Here is a 25,057-nt window from a genome sequence, read left to right on the forward strand (position 1 = left end):
TACGCGCACTACAAACCCGGCCACCCGAGTTCGATTCCTGCCCACGGCCAACACCAGTGACGATTATCTGAACTGGTCCTGGGCCTCCCCATAGGTCGACTCAGCCTCACATGAGTACCTGGTGCGATGTGTAAACATGACCACTCGGGAGACAAAGGCAGTCGGGCGTGTTATTGGTAAAACCCTTTTGTGTGCCGTACCGGCCTTCATATGTGCCACTTGCTAACAGTACTTGACCAAAGTCTGTTAATGCCTATATGGGTGATCTTTGTTGTATATCTGTAGATATATCCAATACGTGTATGTAAGTACTTAGCCTGTAATCTAACACTGTGGAGGCAGCAGGAGAAAGCAGTACAACAGAGGATGGACTAATCGATCCCTTCTTTGCACCTGTGAGGGTCGCTAGCCCCCGAGATCTCTCCCGCCTGTGATCCTGCCCGAGAAGTCCCATCGGCCGCAGACTCTCCACTAGTGTGAGAGCTGCTACTACTGTACTCATCACTGGCGGAGGAGGGTTGCCGCGCTCCGGCTCCTTTCCCTGGGTTAACCCTCCCCGATTCCGCGTGTCCGGCAGGTGAGGCATTGCTCCCGATCGTCCGGATACCCGCTAGAGTTGCACTGGCAATCGAACGCAACATCTCCACTCGCGCAGTCTCACGCACCAATCACACGCGCGAATCGAGGGGTCAGGGGTCGAAGGTAAACGATGTCACTCATGCCCACGCCGCCGATTGGGGGATTGTATTAAATGGGTTTAAAGGGCTGCGGGGTGGGCACGCACGCCGGTTGTTTACTCGCGTGCAACGTGGGAGCCCGCAGATGCGGGTTAGAGCACACACTCGCAGGGCGCCGACCGTACACGCTGTGATCATATGTACACCCAGCACCGGCGCGTTCACTCGCTCGTCGGAAATCACACCAGGCTGATATTTACTCGCGGGTCCCAATCATACGCGATACAGCAAGCGGATACCCGCTCGCACGCTTTCCCCACACACCCGCAAAGACCACACCAGGCTGTTATTGATCCTAACGATTTATTCCTGGCGTATTAGCGAACCACTGTTGCGTCAGTAGGGATCGGCGAGGCAGGCTTATACTATTGAAGTACTCTTGAAGACGCGTGGACACCGTAGTAAGGCACACGTATTTATTTACACAATGTCTTACAGCGCTGAGGGATGTATCGGCCCCCTCACCCGTATAACTGGGAATTCACTTCTAACTAGCCTTCCTAGCCGAGTCCTCCACTAACGGGCTAGGGGAGGCTGTCTGGCCCGACACTGGTCAGTCGGGCTACGGTACCCGGAATCCCAGAGGACTAACTCTGGTTCCGGGACCACGCCACTGGCTCCAGCCTGCGCTGCCCTTACAAGGGCGGCGTCCCAGGGGGAGTCCAGGGCCTATCTGGCCGGTCTTCCTTCTTTCCATAACTACTCTAAGACTCAACCCCGAGCTCTCTGGCTCATCCCTTTTTATACCCCCCTAGAGGATCGAAACCCCCCTCACGCCGTCCAGTGCGGACGTCGTTGCGGGCACCACCCCGTGTGCTCACGGAGTCCCCGCCCACTGCGTTTGTTATCCGTTAGCTCCCATGCAAACAGCCCTACACAAACAGCCCCTCTGTAACAGCCCTACATCACCCCCCCCTGTACAGCTCGCAGCCGTCCCGGCTGCAACAACTTCAATAAAAGTTATTTAACCCCTGGATCCCCACGTGTGCCTTAAAAAAAAAACGTTTTTAACGATAACATGAAGGGAACAACAGCAACAACAACAAAACCCACAACCCCGAAGGGAACAATCCGACGCACCCCCCCTGAATAAATACGAATACCGTAAGAGCGACGTATATACAGGTTTAGCAGGGAACTCCTAGCACGCATGCAACACAACAAAAAAAAATGTGGTAGGAGCTCCCCACCGACGCAGCACCACGCAACCGTACGTAAGAGAATAAAGTGTTCGTCCAATGCATTATAAGAGTCTGCGCATTTTTGCGCGTGTCCTTGCTGCAGGCCCGTCACACGGGGCAATCCCGGGTGGCGAACCCGCCGGTGGCGGTTGTTCATTTTGTATAGAGTCTGCGTCTGACGTCGCGAGACCCTCGGCATCCCTCGCAGCAGTAGGTGGGTGCGAGCTCGTCAGTCCCAGTCCCACAGCCGGCGACACGTCAGGCGAGGGCAGTGAGGACGGACCCTTTGAGTCGGCCGACCCCCCACATGTTTGGCCACGCGTGTGTGGAGTGGGGCCTCGCACCGCAACGAATGGTTTTAGCCTCGAGGGGTGCACAAACCACCGGCGCTTCCCCCATTTGATGCGAACACACTGAGGCCGCAGAACCTCGACCACCTCTACAGGCCCCCTCCACGGCCGCGCCAGTTTAGGGGATGTTGCGAGCGGTACCTGGGGGCAGTGCAGCCATGCTCTGTCCCCCGGCTTCCACTGCAGCACGTGCGCGCGACCCAGTCTGAGGCGCTCGTTTGCTTTTTGACGCTGTTCCGAATTTAACATGGCAGCATCCCGTGCCTCAGTCAATTTTTCAAGGTTGAATTTGACATGGTCAATTAATGTAGTTTTACCCAGTGGTGTGGGGATCTGCAGCTGCGCCCAAATGGGTGGGTCAGGGTCGCGCCCATACATGAGGAAGAATGGCGAAAATCCCATTGCAGCATGGGGGGCCAATCTGTATGCTGCCAAGACCCCTTGGATTTTCAAGTCCCAATCAGTCTGTGAGTCCGAAACCTGCTGTGATAACATAGACGAGATGGTACGATGCAGACGCTCGACCATCCCGTCAGTTTGCGGGTGATAGGGGGAAGTACGAATATTTTTCGTTCCTAGGAGCTCACAAACCTGTTGGAGGAGTTTTCCGGAAAAATTTCTACCCTGGTCGGTCAGCAGCCGCTCCGGGGCACCTTTGTCCATGACATAGCCTTGGACAAAGGCGTCGACGATGGCTGCTGCCGACTGATTGGCCAGGGGCCAGGCCATAGGCCAGCGCGTAAAATACTCGACCCCGGTTAACAAGTATCTGTTTCCCCTAGGGGTGGCGGGGAATGGGCCCAGAATATCCAGCGCGACAAGTTCGTTTACTCTGGAGACCCTGATAGACTGCAAGGGCGGGTTAGATTCTCGCGCTGGTGGTTTTCGCTGTGCACACCGCGGGCATGAAGCCAACAGATCAGAGACATCCCTTGTCATGCCTTGCCAAAAGAAATCACGCTGGAGCAAGGCGAGGGTCTTTTGGGTACCCAGGTGGAGGAGGCGCTCATGAGCAGCCCACACCACCCTACCCCGTAAGCCCGAAGGGACCACCAGCCGGTGTCGGTGGGATTTTCCGTCCCAGTGCAACAGCAACCCCCCGTGCATGTCCCATGCGTCGGCATCACCCGATCCCCGCCCTGCCTCCCCGGCGCGACGACGCAACGCGAGGAGGGAGGTATCCTCCATCTGGAGGCGCCCCCATTCCTGAATGTGCAAACCCAGCAGGGAATCTTTCCCTTGTTGTTCAATGGAATTCAGAACAACTGTCCCGCTGTCGGCGGCGGCCGCAAGGCCCGGAACCGACCCGTCCCCTGCTGGTTTGCAACGTCCCGACCCCAGGAGGCACGCGCATTCCGAGGTGGTTGGCATGCGCGACAGAGCATCCGCGTTGGTGTGGCGGACGCCCTTACGGTATGTGGTGTCAAAATCAAAATCCTGGAGGATCTCCAACCATCGGGACAATTGTCCCGATGGCTGTTGAACTCGCAGGGCGTACTGCAGTGCCGCATGATCTGTGCGGACGGTGAAACGCCGACCGTACAGATATGGGCGATACTGTTGGATGAAATAGACAATTGCCAACAGTTCTCTGCGGGTAACACAATATCTTTGCTCTGCTTGAGACAACACCCGACTGCCGTACGCAACCACCCGTTCGACGCCGTCAACCACCTGGGAAAGCACGCCCCCAATACCCGTGTTGCTCGCATCGGTGTCGAGCAGGAACGGCTTTGAAAAATCGGGGTAGATCAAGGGAGGAGCTTTTACCAAGGCGTCCCGAAGGGAGCAAAAAGCAGCCTCCTCCTCTTGACCCCAGTGGAACCGAACCCCCTTTGATGTTAATGCGTGTAGGGGTTTGGCAATTGTTGCAAAGTCGGCGACGAACCGTCTGTAATATGACGCGAAGCCGACGAAACTCCTGACCTCTCCCACCGTGGTGGGAGTTGGCCAGGAGCTGACACACTGCGTTTTGGCGGGATCGGTAGCAATACCCGAGCGCCCTACGATGTGCCCCAAATAACGCACGGAATCGCGTAACAAATGACACTTTTGGGGCTTCAACTTCAAATTAGCAGCCCGCATCTTTAGGAAAACCGCCCGCAACCTCTGGAGATGTTCGTCAAAAGTTTTAGCGAAGACAATAACATCATCCAAATAAATCAGGCACGACTCCCATTGCAATCCAGCCAAAACCAATTCCATCAAACGTTGGAAGGTTGCCGGCGCTGAGTGTAAGCCCATCGGCAACTGGTTGAATTGGAACAGGCCGTGCGGTGTACGGAAAGCAGTTTTAGGTTTCGATTCATCATCCAGAGGAAGCTGCCAGAATCCCGAAAGTAAATCCAGCGTGGAGAAAAATCGCGCTCCCGCCAAGGCGTCCAGCGATTCGTCCATCCGTGGGAGCGGGTATGCGTCGGCAACCGAGATTTTGTTAAGGCGCCGAAAATCAACACAAAACCGCAACGAGCCGTCCTGCTTTTTAACCAGGACGATCGGCGCTCCCCAAGGGCTGGTAGAGGGAGAAATGATGTCGGCGGCTAACATGTCATCCACAGCCAATTTGACATGGTCCTTTTCGGCGGGACTCAACCGAAACGGATTTTGGCGAATTGGCGCGCTGTCACCCGTGTCAATATGGTGACGCAGCAGATGAGTGCAACCCAAATCATATTTATTTCGACTAAAAACGTCGGAAAATTCCTGCAGTAGTGATCTAAGCTGTTGACGCTCTGAATTTGACAGGTCCGTCGATCCCGCACAAAGCGCGTCGAGCCACCCGTCATCGCTGTCCGAATGTGGGTGCAGTCGGGTGGTGGTGCCGACATGATTCGCAACTGGTTCCTCGCAGGGCATCGGCGTCGCGTGCGCAAGCACCGTCCCTCGAGGAACCACAACAGGTTGCGATCCCACATTGAGGACCGCGATGAAAGGGTCCCCATCTCCCCTCACAACGGTCAGGGCCGGAATCAAATGCGGTCCACTAACCCCGGCCCTAGACGGTCCCAACAGGATCCCCTGGGCCCCGATACCCTCTGCGAAGGGCCGACGAAGTTTTAGAGGTACTAACATCTGAGCCCCCGGCGGCACACGAACGGTTTCGACGACGGACGAATCACCGAAGGGGAGGGTAAAAACGCCATGCGCCGTCCCGACGGGAGCTCAATACATCCCTGGTCTATTAAAATACGGATCGGCATTTTACCCAAGAAGTCCGTCCCCAGCAGGCACGGAACCGCCAGTGAGGAGGAAACAAAAATCGGGCCTGATAATTTGATATCCCCGATACAAATTTGCGCTCGAATTTGTCCAATAATACCCAGGGAGCCCCCATTCGCCGCATAGAATGGGACATTAACTGGTAGTAAGGGACGGCTTTGGACAGGCAAAATGTTGTAAATCAATTCGGAAATAATGGTCGCCGATGCCCCCGTGTCAACCAGGATGCGTACCTCAACCCCGTCAATAAGTCCCACGACGGCCGACGACCCTGACGATGCGGCCACAACGCGATGGGCCAACGCGAACCACTACCCGGGCTCAATTCGAGTCCCCACAGTGGTACGCGCCGGCCCGTCGCGATGCGACGTCGTCCCCCCATTCGTTGCGATGCGAGAGTGTGCGACAGGTGTGTGTGTTGGCCAAACATGTGTGGTGTCGCGACTCGCCGGATCATGCTGATGAAGCTTGGGAGGAGGAGGAGGCCCGGCGTCCTGGCGAGGCGTCGTCCCACGCTGTCGGGGAGAGCGGCATCCCGAGGCGACATGGCCCCGGACGCCGCAGTTGAAGCAGCGCGGAAGCGGCGGCGGCGATGACGGACGGTCGAAGCGGCTCGACCCATCCCGGCCCGGCCGTGCTCCCGTCCCCTGCTGCCGACGGTGGTTGACGGCGAAGACCTCCTCCGCCGGGAGGGTGGCTGCCGCCACCGCACGCCCAGCCGCTGCCCTGCTGGCCTTCCGCCGCTGCGACAGCAAGTTGGCGTGGAGGAGTCGCGCCGCTTGTAGAGAAGTCATCTCTGTATCCTCCTGTGCCACGACGGCGATGTCCAGGTCGTCTGCTAGCAGGAGGATTTTCTCAGTTACCATGGCGTCGACCCCGTCCTCGTCCATGCGAGGAAAGGCTGTCTTGGCCAACGCCAGGAGGCTTGTTCTGTAAGCCAGCGGCGACTCCTTCGCGCCCCGCTGGCGGTCGTAGAACTGCTGCCTACACTCCGCGGAAGGCCCGTAGACTCCGGCCAGCAGCTGCAGCGCCATCGGCAGCGTAGAGCGCTTCTCCTTCGGCGCCGATGTGAGGGCGGCGAGCGCGTCGCCGTCGAGGAGCGCCGGCAGCGCGCTGAGAGCTTCAGCGTCTGTCCATTTGGCCATTTCTTGGTGGGCGAGGAAGCGTCTTTGGAAGCCGCCCCAGTCGCCCTCTGCGCCCACGAATTCTTTAAGCGGAGGCAGCCTTTGGTGCAGCGCAGCGGTTGCCGTGGAGTCCCGTGGGCTGCTGTCTCCCCGACTCGGCTGTGTCTCGGCGCGAACGGCAGATGGTATCGCCTGTCGCAGCCTTGATGACGCGCCCTCCTCCGTCGTTGACGCGGCAGCCCCAGCGCGGCCGATGTCGGACCCCAGGTTGAGGTTGGCCACGCCCCTAGCGGTCGCCGCGTCGATGGCGGGAAATTCGAAGTTTGAATCTTCGGAAATGGCGGGAAGGCGCTCCGGACGCCGGCTCCCCTCGCCCCGCGGTGGACCACCAGCCCCCAGCCGTGTGATGTTTTCTAGCGTGGCGGCAGCGGCGTAGAGCAGTTCAGCCAGCCTCTCGTGAGCCAGCCTCAGGTCGTCTGTCCGCGGCTCCTCTTCATGCCGACGCTCCGGTAAGAACGCGTCCGGCCCCGGCTGCACGTTGTCTCGTTGAGCCATCTCGGGCTCGACAATTTCGGCGGCGTCTTCCATTTTCTGTACTTTGGCTCGAGCTGATTGGCGCGTGTCCATGTTCTTAGTTCTTCTGACGCCAGATGAAGTACTCTTGAAGACGCGTGGACACCGTAGTAAGGCACACGTATTTATTTACACAATGTCTTACAGCGCTGAGGGATGTATCGGCCCCCTCACCCGTATAACTGGGAATTCACCTCTAACTAGCCTTCCTAGCCGAGTCCTCCACTAACGGGCTAGGGGAGGCTGTCTGGCCCGACACTGGTCAGTCGGGCTACGGTACCCGGAATCCCAGAGGACTAACTCTGGTTCCGGGACCACGCCACTGGCTCCAGCCTGCGCTGCCCTTACAAGGGCGGCGTCCCAGGGGGAGTCCAGGGCCTATCTGGCCGGTCTTCCTTCTTCCCTTAACTACTCTAAGACTCAACCCCGAGCTCTCTGGCTCATCCCTTTTTATACCCCCCTAGAGGATCGAAACCCCCCTCACGCCGTCCAGTGCGGACGTCGTTGCGGGCACCACCCCGTGTGCTCACGGAGTCCCCGCCCACTGTGTTTGTTATCCGTTAGCTCCCATGCAAACAGCCCTACACAAACAGCCCCTCTGTAACAGCCCTACACTATTTCCCAATTGTCTGTGCCCGATTGATCTAGTTTTGATGCGATCTAAGCTGCATTGGTTTTTATACTAAGTCTCACCACTCTCTCTCTCTCTTTACTCACAGTTTAAACGCCCCTGTCGGCTTGTCCTTGCTGCACGTCGACACGTCGCACGGACGTTTGCGTGGCTGGATGCCGGAGTTGATGGCACAGGAGCTGACTGGAGAAGACCTTCCCTCTGCTTCCCTCACCCTTCTCTTTATCCTCCTCACCTCCCAAGGGGTCCCGCTCCGCTGGCCAATCACCTGTCCCCTGGCTGGTTTCCGGTGGTTCGAGTCTGGTTAGCGCGACGGATTACGTCGTCCCATTGATCAGTGGGCGGGGCCCTGTTTTCCCGCCGTTCGCTTGTGTATTACGTCGTCTAGTCGAACAGTGGGCGGGGGTCCCGTTTTCCCGCCGTCCGTTTGTGGATTGCGGACCCCTGCCTGCCTTGCTATCTGCCCCGCCGATCCGTGTGTGTGTGGTGCGTGTCCTCACCACGGTGGCTGGGCAGCCCCGTCGTGACCATGTAATTTCCACTCGAGTCACGACGCCGTGGTGTGCGTTAGCGTCGGAGGAGACCGTCTAATTCCCTAGCCGCAGGAAACCGTGAAGATTATCCCTATACGAGGGCTTCCGGGTTAAAACCTGTCAGCCAGGGGATCTCCCCTCGCGCTCTATGTGTGGGGGGAATGCGTGAGTGTGTGTTTAGGTGGGGGGGGGGTGGTGAGGGGGAAGCAGCATCGGCCTCGCTGCTCGGGGGCGGCGAGATCGTAGGTGGGGGCACCCGCCGATCGGCTCCGGGGCAGTGGCATCACACACCCGTGAGTTTTCTCCGGGTACTCTTATTCTTTCTCCCGTGTATAAACACAATCATTGTTTAACTGATTTAGAGAGGAGTGTGCAGAGAGTGAGCGTGTGCAAAGAGGTGTGTGTTGTTCGGTGGTATGGGCTAGAGAGCGGGTGTAATTTTGTGATCATGTAAAATTGTGAATCTGTCTTTCTGTCACCTGGGTCACCACGTGTCCTGCGGGCTTTTAGTGCCATGCCCAGTGCCCTGACCCCACGTGTTTGTCCCAAGCACGTGCTCGGGGCCCTCGTGTGCTCGGGGCCCCGCTGCGAGTGGAGACTGCTCTGGATTCGGGCTGCAGGGTCTCTGGAGGCTGCAGGGAGAGAGAGAGTCGGATAATTCTCTGCCTGGGGTCGCACTCAATTAGTAGCTACTGCGACTTCAATTAAGAGTGATAGGGCGGGGGGAATTGGCATCGTAGCAAAAACCTTGCGCGTAAAGCGGTTAAGGATAATTATATTTTATAATTAGTAAATGGTGGGAAAGAGACGAGTGTAAAACGATTACGATTATAAATTATTCTGTCCTGCACACGGTCGCTTGGCAGTGGAATTGATTGTGGAGTGTGTGGAATTGAGCTTGGAATGTGTGGAATTGAAGGTGGAGTATGTGTTAGAGTATATACGTATATGTACACGCATGTTAACGTGTGAACGCATGTACGCGCAAAGCTGTTTGAGCATTAAGAAGGGCCGTTGCCCGAAACGTCGCCTATTACATATTCATCCTGTGAAGGCCACAGAGTAATTGACGACAGTGTTCAGTGTCTTTGGTTTTTTTTCCGGGTTGGCCACAGAGGCAGCCCTGGTCCCCGCGTGTGCCCGGCTCTTGCTACACACCTCGGCTGGCATAGGGCGGCAGATGGGCGCAGTGGTAAAACACTTGCCTCACAACGAACGAACACCTGGGTTCGATTCCCGACTCGATCGCCTTTCTATATGGAGGGTGCATGTACTCCCCCAGTTCTGCAGACTGTGTGTGTGTGATTCTGAGCGAGAGTGAATGCGTGTGGCGTTTTTATGTTCTCCCCCCCCCCCCTCTTCTGCGTGAGCTTCCTTCCAAAGCTAAACACACGTGCATGTGACGTGACATGCCGGAATGTCACTGTGTAATGCCGGCCCTGGAGAGGCACGGCGGTGATGGAGGGGGTCCCGAGCGTTCGCGTTTTTACTGCATTTTATTTTTTCTCTCTCTGCCCTTGCTTTGTTGTTCTGTACTTCCACCCCTTTTCCCCGTCCGTTACTGTACATGTGTAGATAGTGTATATATTGTATAGGTGGGTTGGGGTATTTATTTGTTGAGGCACACATAGGGGTTTGTTCACTTTGTTCACCTCGCTGCTCTTAAAGGGGGAGTTGACAACCAGGACGGCTGAGTGCTACAAGGGGGGGGGGGGGGGTGACATCTGTCACTGTCACTGTGTAATGCCGGCCCGAGAGAGGCACGGCGTGCGATGTATCGTCATCGCGGATACCACTTACATGTGAGTGCAGTACTGCCCTAGAGGGGCTCGGTGAGCGCTGATCGATAGCGCTGAGTGGCACCACGCTCGGCGTGCAGTGCAGACCCCTACAGGATAGGGTGTGGGAGTGCCGGCCATGGGAATGGGGTTACTAAAGGCCGTGGCACTCTGGTTGACCCCAGAGTAGGCCTCGGCCAGGTAAGGTAAAAGGTAAAAACAACGAGCCTACCTTTACCCTACCTTTTACCTTACCACAATATAATCACTCTACCCTGCCTTTCACCCTTTAGCAGTTAAGGTAAAAGGTAAAAAGCAACGAGCCTACCTTTACCCTACCTTTTACCCTTACCCCATACAAATTACCCGATTACAGGGTACTTACTGGGGTACTACACATGCAAAAGGTTTATAACGGTAAATGCTAGGTAGAGCGCTTGATTCATATAGAATACTCTCGATTATTCCAATTTTACACGCTTGTTGTTGTCGTTGTATCCTCAAATTTTGTAACTCAATTTTGTGGTATCGACTGCAAACTTGGTATACTCATGTCATACTGATGACAATGCTATATTCTGTCATAAAAAAACGTATTTTTAAACATTCTTTTTTATATGTTATGTTTTGGTTTGGGTCTAATTGTCCACGGTCAGCTGACATTGGTTGTAATTGGCCACGGCCCCTTACGTTATGGCAAGCTTCGGGGCCACTTTCTGGAGTCGTGGAGTTCTGCCATTACTAGTACATTCATAAAAGCATGTTTAAAAAAAGTGTTTTTAAATATGACTTATTAAATGGAAGCCACGGACTGCGCCACGGAGCTTTTAGCATTAAACAAGGTACCGTATTTACCGGGTAATACTTCGCGCTACCTTTACCCTACCAGGTAATTCTTCCGAGCTACCTTCACCCTACCCTTTACCTTACCTCTTGGCATGTCGACACCTTTACCCTTTACCCTTTTACCCTGTAAAAAGGGTAAATTACCTTACCTTGCCGAGGCCTACCCCAGAGGACATGTGACCGGTTGAGTCTACATAGGGGCCCCCAAGTGGGGGCTAAAGGTGGTCACGTGTCAGGGTCGAGATCCTGCTCGAGGATTCTCGCAGGTGGTCGTGGCCAAGGGCGGAGCCAGCCAAGCCGCAGAGGATATAAGCTGGGTCCCCCAGAGGGACCGGCTGCTGTTGTTCATCCTGAATAATCTTTTGTCTACATTCTACGTTCTACAGAATCTCCAACACGTGGACCTGGACCCAAGCTGTGGTCTGGTCCGTTGTAGCCAGTTACGGAGTAATTCGTGTAGTTAGCCTGGCGGTCCACCACCATAGGTTGTTATTCTGTTAAGGGGCAGTTACCCCGTGTGTTGGTGTTAATAAATGTGTTGCCTCCAAAGAGTACGTCTGCGACTCAGTGGACTCACTACACATGTAACCGGCATTGGCCCAAAACCACATCCCCAGTGCTAAAAATAACCTCAAAACTACTCGCCCCATACTGCGACAAACTGGACAGCACCTGCCTGAGTAAGAATTTTGAGACTCGGTGAGGCTCTTCTGGGTAAACAAGCGCAGTGGTAATGATCGTGATTCTAACTCCCGCTCACGCGCAGTGAGGCGTGCAGAAGGAACTGCGCACTGCGCACTATCTCCCGTCCGCGGGCACAGCTGAATCCGCGTGCACGTGCACGGGGTGTGCACGTGCAGGGTGTGAGTACGTGCACGTGCACAAATGATGCAAAGAATACGACCTTCGTCATTAACACCGCCTTTCAATAACTTGTATGTGTAGTGGCGGTATATCCGCCACTAGGGGGATATAGCGCTGAAAAGGATCAAACGGAAGCGCGGAGATGATCGAGGGTCGATTTAGTGGGTAACGTTCTGTGGGTCCGGTCACGTCGTCGGGTCGTGGATCTTCAATAGCCTCGTGTATAGGGGGTTACGTAGTGACCGTTACCACCGATCATAGAACCAGTTCCGTAAAAGTCCCGATTTAAGGAAGTGTTAATAAACGGGTTGCCTCCAACCACGTAGTGTGTTCGCGTTATTTATAAATGTGTCGTAACCTTCCACCACCTGACACGGCCAATCAGTAAAAAATGTGTCACGTTGACAAAAGACAAATAGTTCACTACTTTAGCCCACCAGTGTGTTGAAGAGTGAACCCACAACATTTACAATTTTTGAGTACGACATTTCGCTTTTAAGTACATCCAGCTTAATCGGGCAATTTGCCAGAATTGTGACGCCCTCACTTGCTCCCGGTGTTAAATACAGCAGCAGGGTGACGTCATCAATAAACCCAATCATATGCAGAGATCAGAGGCGGAGAGGGGGGGTATTGTAATTATATAATAAATTAGTAATCAGTTAATTGTTATAATTAGTAATCAGTTGTAGATTAGTAATTAGTTGTGATGTGTATTATTTAATAACTGAACCCAATCACTATACCCAATAATGTGCAGAAATCAAAAGAGGCGGAGGGAGGGTTATTGTAATTAGCTCATAGATTAAACATCACTTAATTGTTATTATGAATAATATTGGTCGCGAAAGCCTACGTGTTAAACCAGTAGTGTGTGTCTCCATTTATCAGCACTACATATGTATTGTGTGTTATGAAGAGCGGCCATTGCCCCAAATATCGCCTTTTTAATATTTCTAATTTTCAGGCTCCACACACACATTATTCACGTATGTGTTGATTTACTTGTGCAGAGTAGAATCCCCCCTCACTTCCACCTCCCCCACCTCACCCTCCTCCCCCTTACCTTCAACTCCCCTCCCACTCCACCGCTCCACAAGACGCTGCTCTTGCCGCCTATCGATATGTGCATTGAAGCGCACGGTCTCTGGTGACACACATAGTCTCCTGCACAGAGCCAAAGTCATACACACAGTCACATTCATACAGTCTCCTACACAAAGCCACATTCATATATATAATCTCATGCACACAGCCACACACACACAGTCTCCGACACACAGCCACATTCATATCCACACAGTCTCCTACACACAGCCACATTCATATCCACACAGTATCCTACACACAGGCACATTCATACACACAGTCTCCTACACACAGCCACATTCATATCCACACAGTCTCCTACACACAGCCACATTCATATCCACACAGTCTCTTACACACAGCCAAATTCATACACACAGTCTCTTACACACAGCCAAATTCATATACACAGTCTCCTACACACCCCACCACACACTCAGAATTGACATAATGATAATAATATGAATATACATGTTTATCCAGGAAGCCACACGGGAGGGTACTGATTCCAAAAAACACAGGATGAGATGGTACTATCCTTTGTGCAAGCACTTCCAAGAGTTCATGAACAGTGAGCCTGGTGAAATTTGGGGAGCGCATCGTCAGTAGTGAACCTTTGGTTCCTAGGGTGTTTCGGCCTTTCATACTATACACCCTCCCCAAAGGCGGCCAGCGACAGGGTGATCAATCCTACGCTTGCGTCCCATTCCCAATTAGTCATAGGAGTTGCCTTGTTGGGACTATGCATGGCAGGGGCGTCCTCCTCCCTGAGTCAAGCATTGTTGACTGCATACCTCCTGGCCCTCTCACTTTGGGGCCCAGCTGGGGTCTTTCCTCTCCATCCAGAGCCACTGACTTCTGCCTTCTGCCGCCTCCGATACAGCTCTGATTGCCGAACGCTGGCTCTGGCCCTTAATTCCCAGGTCTCTAAGCAGTCTGGTTGTAGATGTTGCCACAAAACCTCTGCAGCCCACCTCCACTGGTCGGACTTCTGTGTTCCAGCCATGATGCCGTGCTTCGGCAGCTAGATCGGCATAGCGCAGATGTTTTCGCTCATAAGCCTCATCTACTGAGTCCTCCCAGGGTACTGTGAGCTCAATGATGAAGACCTTCTTGAGCGAACGGGACCAGAGCACCATGTCAGGTCTTAGGGTGGTGGTTGCGATCTCCAGAGGAAACACAAGTTGCCGGCCAATGTCAGCTAGCATTTTCCAGTCGCGGGCCAAGCGCAGCTGGTCTCGCTCTAATTATTTTAAGGTGCTTTCAGCCCATTTAATGATGAGTTCCAGATTTGAAGCTTTCGTGACTGCAAGGATTCATATTCTTAGGTTTTTTCGGTAAAGTCACGTAGGTAAAACATCAAAATTAATAAAAATAAAATAAAATAAAGATCACGACGTTTCGGAGGCAACACAAGTCTCCGTCATCAGGTGGGACCGTCAACAGCCAGATTAGCTGCATCAAGTGAGGCAATGATTCAAGATGTAATCCCTTACATCTTGAATCATTGCCTCGTACCGGGGCGTAGCTAGCTGAGGGATGTCCGCGTAGAGGACAGAGTTCTGACGTGTGTCAGCGTCGAGTGTAGAGAGTGTAAACAGAGTGTATAAGAGTGTGTAACAGTTGTGAATAAACGGCAAGCAGCCCTATGTAAGAATCCTCGTCTCAGTCTGGCTCTACAAGTCTCCTGGGTGTCAAGAGTTTAAAAAGAAACACAACACATCCATCGGTGTTAAAAGTGTAAATTGATAGATGAATTAATATATATCACTTTGTATATTATACTATACATATTAGTTGTTTATGATATAAAAAATAGTTTACACGTGGAGAAAAAAGTCGCCATGAACAACATATGAACAGGGGCTCTCGCCAATCATAGACGCTAACGCTTGGGCACCTGCATGTTCACCGTAGAATGGAAAAAATGTGGGGCTTAATGGTTAAGTTCATAAATTTTGAGTACGTTGCCATCCCTGGTTATTCCAAGCCTCCGAATTGTGTTCGTGACTCACAGCACTAATAACCGTAACACTATAGAAAGCAATAAGTATTACTTATATCGTGTTAGGGATTCACCAGAAAAAGCTCCGTGCCATCTGACGTCATTCTAAAAGTGTTGGCCATCGTGTGCCGTCGTCGTGGTCCATACTTGCCAAATAAGAAATAAGTTACCCGCAAATTACACAGTTGGGATTACACACATCAGCAATCGCCGCTCCATACCGGCAGACGAATGCCCTCTTGCAGACCTTCGCTGAGTCACCTCGTGCCACACAGGGACAGCTGTGCAGCACATGGTGCAAAGGCGTCGATGAGATAAGACGCGAGTCACTCATCACGTGCAAAGCTAAGCTGCCGAGTTCCATTATCAGTGTGCCGTGCGGTCCCGCGCTGATCTGGCACGAGTTGTCACTCGTACGCGCACACTGAACTACCTATATTACTTATAATTTATCATACTGTAAAAGCTTATCCATAAAAGCCGCAGAGTCGTGGGGCTCTTTTTCAGGTTTCCTGCATTGGGTTATTGTGAGATGTTTTCAGCCAATTAATGACGAGTGTTTAATTAACCCACGGACACGAGGGGGCAACTATCCCCATACAGACAGCAAAACCTAACTGGAGATGAGTCCACTTGCTATACTGCACTCTCTCGGTGAGCCCACAGCAAGGGAGTTTCACATTCGCGTGATTATCCACCAACCCTCACTGCCTCCACGGTGTTGGACATCAGGCCACATGCAGCATAGCCACTGCCGCACGGCTAAACACGACGTAGGTTTTCACAACCAATATTACGATTCAATGTTGGTTTTCGGGTGATGTGTTATCAGACCCTCTCCCACCAAACAGCCAAACAATTTAAATGGTTACGTATGGATTGACGTAGAATCGGTCGCGTAGCAGCATAGCACTGGCTGCTGGCAGGGAAGGGGATCTGCAGCTTCCAGCAGCCCTGACAGCAGGTCACGTGATAGACCAGAGCGGGATCGAGGGGAAAGGTTACGGAAGGGGCACATCGAGAACCCGCGAGTAGGTTCCAGAAGGGGGCGTGGCCGGGGGCGGAACCAGGCCATGCTGACAGTATAAGAGGACCCCCGGGAGGGGATCTTGGGAAGACCATAGAGTCTGGGAGGTCTTGCCGCCGATGGTTTTAGAGAGGGACGTTTGCTTGGTTCGATTAGGGAAGTCGAACTCGTGATGATTCTGTTGGTTTTTGTCGTTAGGCTTTTAAGTGGGATCGTTTTTAATTTTGGAGTAACTCCCATCATTAAGTAGGTCCAGGATTTTGTTGTTGTATGAATCTTTATCCATGATGACCGTGGCATTGCCCTTGTCTGCCGAGAGGATGGCTATATCATCTCTCTTTTTTAGGTCCGCGAGTTCAGAGCGTTCGTTTTTGCTGATGTTACTAGTGGGTTTCTTAGCATTCTTAAGAATAATGGCTATTTCAGCTCTTGCTACATCCGCATGGATGTGTCCTATGCCTCTGAGGGCTACATCAATCTGAGAAATTACATCCTCTACTGGTATTAGTCCTTTGGCCAGTACCGTTTTTAGATTGTCAGAAATTGGGATGTTACTCTGATTAATAACGGTCTTGTTAACATCCAGCTTTGTGATGTGTGGCTCTGGAATCAGACGCCATCCAGACATCCACTCTGCGTCCTTCCCTGTGGAAGAGGTATGTGGATGACACTTTCTTCATTTGGCCACATGGCCTCCCAGCATTGAACAACTTCTTGGACCACATCAATTCCAGACACCCATCCATCAGATTCACCATGGAAGTGGAGAAAGATGGTAAACTACCATTCTTGGATATTCTGTTTGAGAGGAGACCTGACGGATCCTTGGGACATTCTGTCTACAGGAAAGTCACCCAAACAGATTCCTACTTGAAACCGGAATCCCACCACCACCCATCTCAAAAGAATTCTCTCATCAAAACGCTATACCACAGAGCTCATGGCATTTCTGACCAACACCACCTGGCCGGTGAATTAAGACGTACATCGGGCCCTCAGGAAGAATGGATACTCTGACCGCACCATCCGCCAAGCTGTTTCTCCCACCATACAGAAACAGCCACATGAAACTCCGACCAAAACTATCACGTTACCATACATAGCAGGCGTGACCAAAAAGATCTCCAAAATTCTAAACAAACATAAGATCCAAGTCCGATTCAGTACAGTGCATAACATCCGTGATCTGATTCCATCTGTGAAAGATGTCGTTCCTGACTTACAGTATCCTGGAGTCTACAAACTGAGTTGCAGTTGTGGTGATTGCTACATTGGAGAAACGAAACGTCATGTTTCTGATCGTTTCCGCGAGCACAAGTCAGATCTGAAACACGGCAGAACTGATTCTTCGGCTGTTGCCGATCATTGCTACAACTCTGTGGGCTCTCATGAAATTGTCTTTTTCGAGACCAAGGTGCTCTGTAAACCTCCTGGCTACCATCAAAGGTTTGTACACGAAGCCATCTATATATATAAAATCGCAAATCTGTCTGTCTGTCTGTGTGTGTGTCTGTCTGTCTGTGTGTCGCTGGACCATACGCAGTTTCATTGGACGAAATGTGAGGGATTTGCGAGACATGATTGGTCCATTTGGTTTCCCACGGCGGTTGCCCCTGGCAACGAGTAGCGACGCATCCGCTGCGGGGTGGACGCCATTTTTAATTCCCATTAAAAATATGCGCACGCATTAACACGCGACTCTGAGGTAAATTCATCAAGGTTTCACGTCCTCTTCACTCCCCCCCCACCCCAATGTGTGCAATTACTATTACAGGGTCGGTAGATAATAAAATTATAGCGATTAGACAGTATTATTGATGCGCGCGGGGGGGGGGGGTAACGGCCCCAGTACCCAGCCTCAGCCGGGTGGGCAATTTAGGTGAGGCCGGAGGCTCTGCACGGTACTAGGCCTCGACACCCCACCACACTATAGGCCGTACATATTACTGCACAGCGGCCGAGGAGATCGTGGCTGGGGGGGGGGCAGGGGTAGCAGCCCATCTGTGTATATATGTAAGGTTATTAAGAAATATATTTTTCACCCGGGCAACGCCGGGTACTTCTGCTAGTACAAATATACAAACACAGACATAATTTCAAGCGTGATGATGGTTACAAACTGAGTAATCATTGGAAAAATGTGATTAACCATGCAAAAAAGATTTAATACACTTATTTGGACCATCTTATTTGACAGACAACTATTACAGGTTACTGATAGACAGCCAGTTTTGTTTTACCAGGTTTAGCTTCTTTTTTCACACTTTTGTTATGTAGGCTAGGCGTAGTTACAAACCAAACCTCTCCATAATAAAGGCTCAGTCATTTGTTATGTAGTCTATTACCATCTACATGGCAGAGGCTCGGTCTCATTTGCAGCATTTTGTGATGTAGGCTAGGCGTAGTCACAAACCTCACCTCTCCATAATAAAGGCTCAGTCATTTGTTATGTAGTCTATTCGTAGTCTCAAGCCGCACCTTACCATAATAATAGAAAGTGGGTCGTTCCTGCCCCCCCCCCCCCTCAACCATTATATATACGGAGTGGTATCTCTTGTAATCTCTCATTTACTTGATACAGCTGTCGGGCTGTGACGGTTCCACCTGAAGACGGAAGCTTGTGTTGCCTCCGAAACGTCGTGAGTTTTTTATTTTACTTTTATTCATTTTTATTTTTTACCTACGTGACTTTACCGAAAAAACTTAAGAATATGAATCCTTGCAGTCACGAAAGCTTCAAATCTAGAATGGTAACTTGCCATCCTTTTCCACCTCCATGGTGAATTTGATGGCTGGGTGTATGGAATTGATGTGGTGTCTACAAACTAAGCTGTGTCTGCGGCAGTAGTTTCATTAGGAAAACTAAGCAACATGTCTCGGACCGTGTTCGTGAACATAAGGCAGATCTGAAACGGTAGGACCAATACCTTGGCCGTGGCTGATTATTCTTTTAACGCTTTGGGCACACACAACATTTATTTTTCCAAGACGAAGGTACTCTGAAAACCCACTGGTGATCAAAAAAGATTTGTTCATGAAGCCATCCAGATATATAAACACAGACAATTTCAACGAAAAATATGGGTACAAACTGAGCAATCATTGGAAGGACGTTATTAACCAGTTTCAGTCAACTGGTTGTGATGTTTCCATCCTATCTGCCGATGTTAGCCGTTATTTCCGACTCTCTGAGTTACATTACCAGGTTAAATGTCTTCACATTAACAGGCTAATGTCTCACTAACACAGTCAGCGCTGCTCCTTTTCCTCGATGTGGCGGTGGCTCTTGTTTTTTTAACAGGTTAAATGTCTCACAAACACAGCCACAGTTGCGGTGGTTCTCTTATATTGACATGTTAATCTCTCACAATACAATGGCCACCTCCACAGCTTCGTTTTCCTCGATGTGGCGGTGTTGCCCGGTTTTCTTACATTTACATGCAAATTTCATCTAGCCCTGCCACTTACCCTTGGGCTACACCCATCTCAAACTTATATTACATCCTGCCTCAGCAGCTCTCCCGTTATATGTTTCACCTGATGACGATTGCTTGTGTTACGATCAAAACGTGATATTTTTAAAATTATTTTCTATCTACGTGGCTTTCCCAAAAGACCCAAAGAATATGAATTCCTGCAGTCACGAAAGTCGAGAGTCATCACATTGCTATATTTGTCAGAATTGTTCTGCAACTTATGGGTTAGCTGACAATAACTGGTGCATTGTAAAATGCTCGTACACGTGTAGTGACTGACTTAGAGACACTAAGAGTAGGAGGCACTCTGTTTATTAACGCGGCCTGACAGTAACACTTCGTAACTCCAGTTCCACTCAGGACAGCTGGTAGACTGCCTGACTGGCGACGCCGAGATGGTGGAGACGGTGACGACGGTGAAGACTCCAGCAGCACGACGGGGATCCCACTGCAAACGACAGCCTCGAGGTCCCCTCCCGGGGGCTCCTCTTATACTGTCAGCGTGGCCTGGCTCCACCCCGGCCACGCCCCCTACTCGCGGGTTCTAGATGTGCCCCTTCCGTAACCTTTCCAGTGCTATGCTGCTACGTGACCGATTCTACGTCAATCCATACGTAACCATTTAAATTGTTTGGCTGTTGGGTGGTAGAGGATCTGATAACACATCACCCGAAAACCAACAATGAATCGTAATATTGTTTGTGAAAACCTACGTCGGGTTTAGCCGTGCGGCAGTGGCTATGCTGCATGTGGCCTGATGTCCAACACCGTGGAGGCAGTGAGGGTTGGTGGATAATCACGCGAATGTGAAACTCCCTTGCTGTGGGCTCACCGAGAGAGTGCAGTATAGCAAGTGGACTCATCTCCAGTTAGGTTTTGCTGTCTGTATGGGGATAGTTGCCCCCTCGTGTCCGTGGGTTAATTAAACACTCGTCATTAATTGGCTGAAAACATCTCACAATAACCCAATGCAGGAAACCTGAAAAAGAGCCCCACGACTCTGCGGCTTTTCTGGATAAGCTTTTACAGTATGATAAATTATAAGTAATATAGGCAGTTCAGTGTGCGCGTACGAGTGACAACTCGTGCCAGATCAGCGCGGGACCGCACGGCACACTGATAATGGAACTCGGCAGCTTAGCTTTGCACGTGATGAGTGACTCGCGTCTTATCTCATCGACGCCTTTGCACCATGTGCTGCACAGCTGTCCCTGTGTGGCACGAGGTGACTCAGCGAAGGTCTGCAAGAGGGCATTCGTCTGCCGGTATGGAGCGGCGATTACTGATGTGTGTAATCCCAACTGTGTAATTTGCGAGTAACTTATTTTTATTTGGCAAGTATGGACCACGACGACGGCACACGATGGCTAACACTTTTAGAATGACGTCAGACGGCACGGAGCTTTTTCTGGTGAATCCGTAACACGATATAAGTAATACTTATTGCTTTCTATAGTGTTACGGTTATTAGTGCTGTGAGTCACGAACACAATTCGGAGGCTTGGAATAACCAGGGATGGCAACGTACTAAAAATTTACGAACTTAACCATTAAGCCCCACATTTTTTCCATTCCACGGTGAACATTCAGGTGCCCAAGCGTTAGCGTCTATGATTGGCGAGAGCCCCTGTTGATATGTTTTTCATGGCGACTTTTTTCTCCACGTGTAAACTATTTTTTATATCATAAACAACTAATATGTATAGTATAATATACAAAGTGATATATATTAATTCATCTATCAATTTACACTTTTAACACCGATGGATGTGTTGTGTTTCTTTTTAAACTCTTGACACCCAGGAGACTTGTAGAGCCAGACTGAAACGAGGATTCTTACATAGGGCTGCTTGCCGTTTATTCACAACTGTTACACACTCTTATGCACTCTGTTTACACTCTCTACACTCGACGCTGACACACGTCAGAACTCTGTCCTCTACGCGGACATCCCTCAGCTATCTACGCCCTGGTACGGCTTCCCTTATGCCTATCTCCTCGCCTGCCCCGGGCGGGGGCTCACCCATCACCTCTACATCTCTAGCCCTTCTTCGGCGGCGGCTGGGATGTCTTCCACGCAGAGGCGTAGCTAGGGGGGGCAGGGGGGTACATATGTCCCCGGGTGCCAAGGTAAAGGGGCGCCAAAATGAGGCTTACAACGTTACATTATAACTTATTGTGGCGGGCGCGGCAGCCTGAAACTACTGCACAAATCTACACCTCAACCTAAAAGTTTATATATCCCGCACAGCCTGGGGGATCGATGTGGACAGAAGAATTAGGCGACGTCGGAAGATGCCAGGAGAACTGGCAAGAGACGCAGGACTTTCAGCAGAAGAAGAAATTATGCGCGTTATGAAGAGCGTATTTTATCGACTTCAACAGGAGATGTCAACACGGTTTTTTCGACTAAAATACCTGAACACAAAATTTGGATTTCTGCTGGACGTCAAAACTCTTCTATCCGACACAGATGTCGATGCAATTCGTCGAAATTGCACAGATTTTGGAAATTTTTATGACACCGACATCAATGGCCACGAACTTTTCACAGAAATTGGAGATTGCAAAATGCTGCTCAGTAACCGGAATGAAGTTCTACCAGACACTCCTTTGGATCTTCATGGTTTTATTGTGTTTTATGGAGACGACATATTTACGAATTTGCGAATTTCACTGCAAATTGTATTAACAATAGCAGTTTCAATTGCAAGCTGTCGTTCAGCAAATTGAAACTTATTTTGTCGTATTTGCGTGCTTCAATGGGACAATATCGTCTCAGCGATCTTGCTATTCTTAGCGTTGAAAGAGAAACATTGGAAAAAACAGATTTTGATTACGTAATTGGTCAGTTTGCGACAGTGAAATCAAGAAAAAATAATATTTTGTAGACTATGTCAACCAGTCTACGACAGTGACTGAGTGAGCCATGTAATATAATTTCTATAAATTTGCTTCTTTAAATACAATGTTTCATTAACATTTACAGGGGGGGGGCGCCAATTTTATAGTTCGTCCCTGGGCGCAAACTATCCTAGCTACGCCTCTGCTTCCACGCAGGCTCCCATTCCCCTCTCTCTCTTACTCCCCTACGGCGACCACCTCACTCCCCATGGCGACCTGACCCGCGTCCTGGGGTCCCCCTTAAGTACCCCGCCGCCTCAATCACAGACGTCATCACATGACGTCATCCCACTCCTGTACAGATTACATGATGTCATCCCACTACTCCTCTACCGATTTACAGTACATATGCACACTGGGTTCCTGAGCATCCTCTGTTTGGGTACTGTAACCACTCTACGATCCAGCAAGAAGGCTTCGATTTAGGTTCCTTCGATTTACGTTCTGGTTTTCAGGAACGAATCCTGGGCGTAAACCGAGGTACGCCTGTACGCTCAGGTCAAGATGCAGACACATCACACGTGTACACCTCGAGCCAATGCGGTCTCGGTGAGGCATGTTTCATGGTGTGTATGAGTGCTCCGTGTTAGCAAGGCATGGGTTCGTGTATTCAAGTGTTTTGTCGAACGCAATGTCGCGAGTACGCTCCCCGCGTACAATTATCGATCTTCCTCTGCACGGTATCCATTCCGCAGCCTGCGCCCGCCGCTGGAGGCGAAGTTTGTTGCCGGGGGCACCGCTAGGGGGCGCCGCGGGCCCGCGTGGCCCTGGCCCGGGGGGAGGAGGAGCAGTGACAGCAGCGTTCAGGCCGTGCGAACGTGAACTCCGAGTCTGGATGGCTCTGACGCACGCAAAACGAGCGAGCTCCACACAGTGAGCTATTCACTAAACTCGCTCTCCGTGTGCGTCGTGTCAGTAGAAGTAAGCAGGGTATGCTGCACGTGGGGGTGTTAACTCCCTCACCTGGTATGCAGGAGGTCGTGGCTTCGATCCCGACCCGATGCCTGTTATTTGGAGTTTGCGTGCCTCTCTCTTTCTCTCTCCCCGTGGTCGCGTGCATTTTTCTCCGGGTCTTCCGTTTTTTCCCCTCCACATTTAGAATCAACATAACGCGCTTAGAGTATTTGGCCGCTTTAAATGTCCACATGATAAGCCACTTTGTTGAGCTATCATTTGTGGCCGGTCGCTTCTGAAAAAGAGATATATAACTCAGTGGGCCTTACCTGGTAAAATACAAATATTTTAATAGTTTAAAATGACAGTATCTGTTTTACACGTCCCGTCAGCCACACAACTTGCATCGGAGTGCATAATTCCAGCCAGAAGCATTGGTCTTGCAGAAGCTGCAACTGAACTGGTTTCGACATTCAGTGTCTCTCGTCAGAAGAGTCATGCTTCTTGAATCAAAGCTGGTGAACTGCAAGATGTTTATAGACAAAGACTCTCCCTGGTAGATAAATATAATGTCCAACGTAAAACATAAGCAGGCAATTCGCCGCCGCCTATCATTCCTTCCACATAAATAATAAAAAAAAATTACACATCCCATTTGAGGCACAGCCTATTGGAGGTGCACACACACATATATATGTATATTTCCTGCAGCGTTAGTTATTCACAACACAAGCAAAACTCTGGACCGGTTTCGACATTCAGCGTCACGTCAGCAGTGGGACGCGTGATAGATGTAGCAGCGGCAGCCCGGATGATTTTCGTGATTCTGCGGTGAGGGAGGCGGGGGTAGGATGGGGGGGGATGGGGGTGGGATGGGGGGGGATGGGGGGGGGGGATAGGGGGTGGGATGCGGGGGGGATGCAGAGAGGGGGAGAATTGGCGCGTGGCGGGAGGGTGCAGGACTGGGTGACGGGGGGGGTGACACATGCTGCCACAGCAGCTGGCAACAAGGAATCCTGCTCATGGCTTCACTCACGCGTACACCTATGGTCCACGCATCAATCCACTGCTGGATGACGACCTCCCAGGAGTTTACCAGGAGAGGGCGATGTTGCTGCTGCTCTTTTCTGCTTTGTGATACAGTCCCAAATGCAAAAATGTGCAGGGTATATATCAACATTGGTGACTAGCTTTTTTGCCCGTCCAAGGACGGGTGTATTTTGCAATACATCGGAAATATTCAAAAGAAAAATTGTTCAGCTCATGATTATTAATGAGGGGGGGGGGGGGGGGCTCATGTGGAGTGACGGACAGACATTTCTGGGTGATTAGAGTAGGTCATGTTTTGGCTAATACCGGTGGCTACACCGGGTGTGTGTTTAGCTCTGCAGGACAGGGGGGAGAGAGACGACACAGAGAGTCGAAGCTGAGCGCTCCCTCCTGCCAGCGCTACCACTGCGCTGCCACCCAAAATGTATTTAATTTGACCTTACATCACCACGCTGGTCAGTGCGGTTTGGCAAAGGTAGGGAACATAAACATTTCAATGGGGCATAGTGCAGTACAGTACAACAATGGATGTTGCTGCACTGCCCTCTGCTGCCGGTAACACCTGGCATGCATGGCGGGCGCCCATCCACTGCGTGTCCGCTGTGGCGCGTCACAGCCCGGGACGGATCCCGTCCGTGGGGATTTCGGGGGCGAATTTTCTTTCGATGAATTACAAAATAAACTGTATATAAACCCATGTCACGTGTCCACACGGCTGGAGGCTGCTTCGCAGCTTGCGAGATGCGGCGCCCTCCCGCGGGGTTGGACGTGCGCAC

The sequence above is a fragment of the Lethenteron reissneri genome, chromosome 31 (assembly GCF_015708825.2).
Source record: "Lethenteron reissneri isolate LAM-NWPU_2019-01 chromosome 31, ASM1570882v1, whole genome shotgun sequence".
Classification (NCBI taxonomy): domain Eukaryota; kingdom Metazoa; phylum Chordata; class Hyperoartia; order Petromyzontiformes; family Petromyzontidae; genus Lethenteron; species Lethenteron reissneri.